Source organism: Pan paniscus, chromosome 5 (genome assembly GCF_029289425.2).
Source record: "Pan paniscus chromosome 5, NHGRI_mPanPan1-v2.0_pri, whole genome shotgun sequence".
In the NCBI taxonomy this organism is placed as follows: Eukaryota; Metazoa; Chordata; class Mammalia; order Primates; family Hominidae; genus Pan; species Pan paniscus.
This window is the reverse complement of record NC_073254.2, coordinates 110,376,712-110,383,019: the sequence shown is the minus strand read 5'-3', so window position 1 is coordinate 110,383,019 and position 6,308 is coordinate 110,376,712. Positions and strand designations below refer to the sequence as shown.

General features: G+C 53.3%; 1 protein-coding gene across 3 annotated transcripts in view; it reads left to right on the top strand.

The window, feature by feature from the left end:
* The first annotated feature begins 1,528 nt into the window (after positions 1–1,528).
* Positions 1,529–6,308, top strand: part of BACH2 (BTB domain and CNC homolog 2) — a 369,771-nt gene continuing 364,991 nt past the window's right edge. For 2 of the 3 annotated variants that reach the window (XM_034962528.3, XM_034962530.3), the window contains exon 1: positions 1,529–2,067. The gene's annotated coding sequence lies outside the window, so the exon portion shown is untranslated. The remainder of the gene's footprint in view (positions 2,068–6,308) is intronic. The other variant, XM_034962532.3, reaches the window with a different exon arrangement.

Sequence of the window (6,308 nt, the reverse complement as noted above, 5' to 3'; positions counted from 1 at the left end):
GCTTGCTCGAAAATAAATGAATCTACACCACTCTCATACGGATGCTCTCAAGCATCCCTTGTTGTGAGAAAAACATTTATTGCTGCTACTAAAATGCGTAAAGTTATCTCACAAACACATACTTACAAGAATGAGGAATGCGAAACAGAACCATCCATAAAACTATAAGAAACGGCCTGGCCAGGGCAGACCAGGAATTAGTACTCTGTCCTTGCCAGGGGTCAGGCAGGGACCTCAGAAGCAGGGTGTTTTGTCCTAGGGGGCACCAGACCAGAGGTCAGGAGACTGAGGGCTACTCCTAGCTCTAGGACTTTTCCTTATCTGAAGGCCGGGTCGGTTAGCAGAGAAAATCTCACAGTCCCGTGCCAGACCTCCACGCAGGGACTCTGCAGTGCTGTTAGAAAAATTAGCTCAGCACCTTCAGCTTGCTTTCAGCCATCACTTAGCTTTCCACACAGACATTCCAAATGGGCAAAACTCTGCCCTCAAATGAAGGTGGTTCAGAGCAACACTTCAGATGATATCACAAGACTCCCAGGACGCTTCACTGCTTCCTCAGCATACGCCAGTGCCCGTTTTACAGGGGGGATTTATGATCCTTCTCTCAGTAGAGCGAGCCAAACTTTTATAATATTCATTAAAAATCAGCACCACATGTAATAATATGGAATACTGCCTGTACACAAGAGGGCCAAGTTATAGGTGTTTAGGGAAACGTGGCAGAATTTTCTGGCCTTGGCAAGAGGTAAAGTTGCAGGCACCAGCACAACACTAACACAAACTTATTTTATTGCAAATGTACATTCAGCCTAAATCCTAATTACCTTCTGTAAAATCCTAACCACCACCAAGCTTTCTTCTGACAGGGAACTCACACGACGGCCTTTAAGGGCAGCAACAACACCCTAAGAGCCGCAGAAAGGAAAGGCAAGGGAGAGTGGCTGGAAGGCAGTAGGAGCTGGGGCTGAAGCCCGGGAGGTTGGCTTTTAATGTCCTCCTGAAATTGACCACGCTCTTTGCAAAAACACTGGCTTGGGGGCTTAAAGGTTCGCTCAGTAGGGCAGGCGGAGGGCCTCCTGAAAAGGATTGAGAAGTCAACATTCAAAAGGCTGCTTTTACTCGCCCGGTCCCCACCCAAAAGGGAGTCCGGTCAGCTTTGTGGGGGCCAGTGGAGCATCTTTTCTTGCCCCTCCGGGAAAACGCTAGCTAACCCTGGGATCCCCGGTCCCGATGTCTGCTCTCCTTCCCCAGGTGCAGTACCTAGGGCTCTGGCCCCCTCCCCACGTGCCACACCAGCCCTCACCACTACTCTCACCCTGCTATGCCCCCAACCCTCGTCTTTCGTGGCCGGGAAGGCCAGGCCGAGCGGGGCGGTCAGCCGGGCCGGGAGGAGGGGGCTCTCCGGGCCGCGCGGCCGCACAAAGCGGGGAGATCTGCTGCTGCGGCGGCATGAGGCGCGCCCCCTCCCGCGAGCCAGCGGAGCGCGCGCGCCCGCCCCCGCCCCAGCCCCCGGAGCGCCATTCGCGGAGCGGCTTACGCTAGTCGCCGGGCGTACCGCGCCCCAGCGGCCGGGGAGGTGCGCTGCCCGGCTCCCGTAAAGTTATTGTGAATGGGGAGCGGGTGACGTCAGCGCCGAATGTCAACAATGTAGCGATTGAGAGTGTGGGCGTTCCGGGGAGAGCGCAAGCCGCGCGGCGCGGAGCAAACAGCGCCGAGCCGCCGCCGCCTCAGCAGCAGCAGCAGCAGCAGCAGCAGCAGCGGCCGTGCACGCCCGGGCTGCGGTCGCACAGCGCTAACGTGAGCGGCCGCCGCCCTCGCCACCCCGCCTGCCCACTCCCGCCGCCGCCCCGCTCTCGCTTTCCCCCCGGCCTCCCCTCGCCCCTTCTTCCCCTCCCCCTTCCCGGCGCACTCGGGGGGCTGGGAACGAGCTGCCATGTGATGCGCGTCCCCTCCGCAAGCTTTCGGTGACCCACGAACTGCCCACCTCGCCGGCTGCCGGGAGGGGGCTGCGAGCCGGGAAGACGCGGGGAAGAGGAGGCGGAAAAGGACGCAAAGTTCTCCGGCGAGGTGAGTCCCGGGCCCCGGGCCCCGCCGCTGGGCGGGGTGGCGGGGCAAGTTTGCGGGGGGAGCGGGCGCGCGGGGCGGGCGGGGAGGCGTGGGGAAACGGCGCGGGAAGGGAGCCCCGGCCGCCGGGCGCGCAGCCGCCCTCCCCGCGCCCTGCCCGCTTTTATGGCATTTTCTAGGAACGGGAAGGGGGTGGGAGCCGAGCCGGCGGCCGCGCCGCGCCGAATGTGTGCTCTCCCGCCCGGCTGTTTACGGCGGCCGAGGCGCATTGTATTTTGCTGGCGTCGAAGGGTGTTTTGGAACAGCAGGGGGAGGAGGAGCAGAGGGTAATAAGTCAGGCATGGGGAGGGCGGGCTGCAGGAGGCGCGCGTCCGCGCGAGCCGCAGCAGCTGTCAGACCCGCGGCCCTGCCCCCGGCCCCCAGCCTGCGGTCCCGGCTCCAGGCCGGGCGGCCTCCTCCTTAACCCCCGGCGTGCGCGCCCTGGGCTGCTCCGCGAGGACCTTGGCCGCGGCGCCTTTGCGCTCAGCTGTCAGCCGCCGCCGGGTGGCCCGGACCACCGCGACCGGCGGGGAATCAAAGCCCAAGTTTAGGGTCGCAGGAAGAGGCGAGCTGGGGGCCTCGCGGCGCAGACCTGGATCGAATCTCTCCTAGCGAAAGATCGGGTTGTCGGAAAGCGTCCTGCGTAGCTAAGACCTAAGGGCGCCAGGCTTCTGAGAGGGAAACCTTGCACCTCCTCTCCCACAGATCCTGCATGAAGTCAAAGTGCAACACACACACACACACCCCCTACACCCCAGTCTCCAAGCCCCAGAAGCTTCACCCAGGAGACTGGTTTATGAAGGGGACACTGCCCCCCCGTCCCCGCGTCGAGGCGCTCCGTGGCCCCGCTGTGCTTCGCTCACCCGGCGGGTGTTCGGGAGCCCGGCGCCGCTGGAGAAGGCGGCGGGCGGCGCTCACGGGCTACCCCAGGTGCCCACGAGGGGAGAGACTGGAGCGAGCATCTCGGCGACCTCGGTCTGGCCAAGCATTTGCAGGAACTCGGACCGTGAGGGGAAGCGTGCAGGGCCGGGAGTGAGTGTGTGAAGGGGTGGCACACTCCTGGCTTCTGGGGTCGCGGGCGCGTGGGGCATCCCCAGCACTCTCCCGCGCGTAGGCGAGTTTGGCAACTTGAGGGAAGTTCCGGCGCGGCCGCTGCCGGGGTGGTTTGTCTGTGGCCCGATGAGGCGCGCCTCGCAGCCTGCTCTCCCAGTCACCGCCGTCGCCGTGACCCGTGGCCTCCAGGAAATGAGAGGGACCGGGGCGCCCCACCCGCGAGACGGACCCGCAGCCTCCCGGCGGGCCCGCGGGCGGCGAGACGCGGCGTTCCTGGTTTTCACCTTCGCTGTCTAGTGCTGCAGTCCTGTGTAAATTTCATCTGTTGAGTGTATTTAACTAAAAAGGGTAATTACTTTAGATAAAAATCCTTTCCTGCCTAGTGGGAACCTTGGCGGAGATGATGCCTAATGAGATATTTTGCTTTTGTCTGTTTAGAGTAAAATTAGAGATGTTAACGCTGATAACGGTTTTCTCAGATCATTAAAATGTAACATGTAGGAAAGGCACGTCTTGCTGCAAAGGCTCGGGCTGATATGAAAGAAGCTGAGCGTGAAAGGCTGCCCCTCCTTTGGCGGAGAGGGCTATTTTGGTAAGGCAGCGGGCGTCTTGCTTAAAATGTGAGATCGCCCCACCCTTGTTCTCGGGCACCTCCCGAGTAAACGGCGTTTTTCATTCTTGCAGGTAATAATAAACGTGAGTCAAAATGACATCTTGTTAGAATTAGTCTTTAGTCTGTAAGAGAGATTGCCAAATTACAGTGTTGCGTTCAAACTGCTCCACTGAAAGGTCTGTCAGCATTTCCATTATAAATTCAGTTTTTCTGGAGTTTATAATTTCACCACAAAACTTTGAGTGGCTGAAATGTTTTCCCTTCTAGTATTCTGGTTTTTGAAAGAAATTTATTGATTGCCCATTTCCAGCGTTTTTTTAACTCTCGAAACCTGAATATCATTGAAATAGAGCGAAGTCCCAGAAATGGAACACACAACCATGGAATAAAGTATTTTTGTTAGAACATAACTTTATTGGTGCAGAGCCGTATTTTCGTTTTGCATTGCAGGAGGCTTCAGGTTTGCCATTTGGTAATCATGAATGTGTTGAGTAAATTCTTCTGCTGTCTGTCTATTCTGCAGGTGGACTGAAATGTCAGTTGGTAGTGTGTTTGCCAGGATTACATGGAGACACACACTTCTCAGTTAAGTGTGTGTCTGAACTCATAGCTAAATTGTGAACACTCCTGTTAGTTACTTTTTTGGTTCTTTGTATGTTGCCTGTCAGGATCTGCTATGAAGAAGAAGGGGTGAGGTGAAAGGGAGGGAGGGGATCAGGATTCACTTTCTGTATTACCAGTGCCTGGGAGAAAGCCATTTATTATTTTCCTATTGAATTATGCCCTTTGACTTAGTATCTTCAGGCAATTCTTTTCCAGTAGCTCACCTCAGGCTGCTGTGTAAGGGGCTTAATTATTTGCAAACTGCCTTGAAATCCCTGGATGAAAGGCACTGAATAAGTACACAGTATTGTTATTCAGATATGGAATTTAATGATCCATTATAGTTCATCAGGAAAATGCACTTTGCAGTGATGGTAGGAAATGTTTCCACCTGATAGAGGGTAATAATAACTGCTTAAAAGTAGATTCAGATTACAGATGAGACAATTAACTCTAGCCATGTGCTCTTCAATTTGTTGCAATTCATTTTGTGATCAAAGTGAGTCACAGAGGGCCAGATGGTCAGGTTCATGTTCAGATCTCTCCTAGGCCAGCCCTTCACTTCTGGGCCCACTGTCTGCACAGCCGACAGGACTTAGTTATTCATTAGCACTTGTGAGCTGTTTCTCAGAATTCCTAATCGAGGCTCCTGTGATGCCAACAAAAGGGCTCAAGCCAATCTGTATTGTTGAGAGCAGTTTAATTTTACTTGGATTAACTTTCAGTGTCTCTGGTGTGGATCCAGTCTTAACAAAAAGGAAAGAGACCCTAGTGGCTCTCTATCTCTGCTGTGCCTGGCCCCTCTACTCTAGTTTTTGAACCTCAGATTTCAGGGGTGTGACATCTAGCTTATTGTAAATGCAGGCTTGATTGTTAATGAATGAGAGAATACTTAGATAAATAAATATCTCCCTGTATGTCCAGGGGGTGTGAGCCAGTACTAGCTTCATGGGCATAAGACCTGTGCAGTTACATAGGCCCCCTTCCCCTTCCCTGCTCAGAAGGACCTCATATTTGGTATAAGGTTCTGCTGTTTTCTTCGGAAATTCTTAATAATTTTTGAACAAAGGGCCCCTCGTTTTCATTTTTCACTGAGCCCCGCAAATTATATACTTACCTGGTTCTGGTGAGGAGCAGGGCATAGTGTGGAGTGGCAGGCCGCCCCTACTCAACTCATTGTAGACTCTCGCTAGGGAACAGTTGGTAGGACTACTGGCTTTGTGTTGCCACATCATTTGATTTTTCCAGGGGAAGCTGAATATTGGATATTTATGTGGAATTTCCTGATTTTTAAATATTGGCTCAAATCTTTAAAAAATTTTTGGATGAAAGCATATGTAAGAGCTAGAGTCGGCCTGGGGGCTGCTTGTCTCCCACTACTGAACAGACTGAAACATCTTTTTTTGTTTAATATCTTTGTGTGTCTCTGTTTTCTAAAGGCCTGGCATATAGTGGATGATTTGTGAGTATGCACCCAATGAATGGTTACAACTACCTGGAAAATAGAAAGATGCCAAAAAAACAAAACTTCAAATCAACACTGAGTCCCACTCAGGGATTGATCAGCTTCCTTTTTAACAGAGAATTCGACATGAAAGGCCGAATGATTTAATACCATGAGTACAGTGTGATTCGTTGCAGTTGAATAATCCATTACTTTTGAACCACCTGCCCTCTATTTAGTTGTTACTGACCAGATGGGGTAACTTGGCTGGGTAATGCCTGAGGACCTCCATGGGAGTTTGACATTTGAGAACACTTACCAAAATAATAGTTTTGATTTACTGAATCCGCACCATGTGCCAGACCCAGTGCTGACTACCTTGCCTGAATGTACTTCATTGATTCCTCAAAGCAACCCTTTGAAGTAGGTGTCGTGCCTGCCCATTCTGCAGAGTTGGAAGAACTAATCTCATGTTGGAATGAACTTAATCTG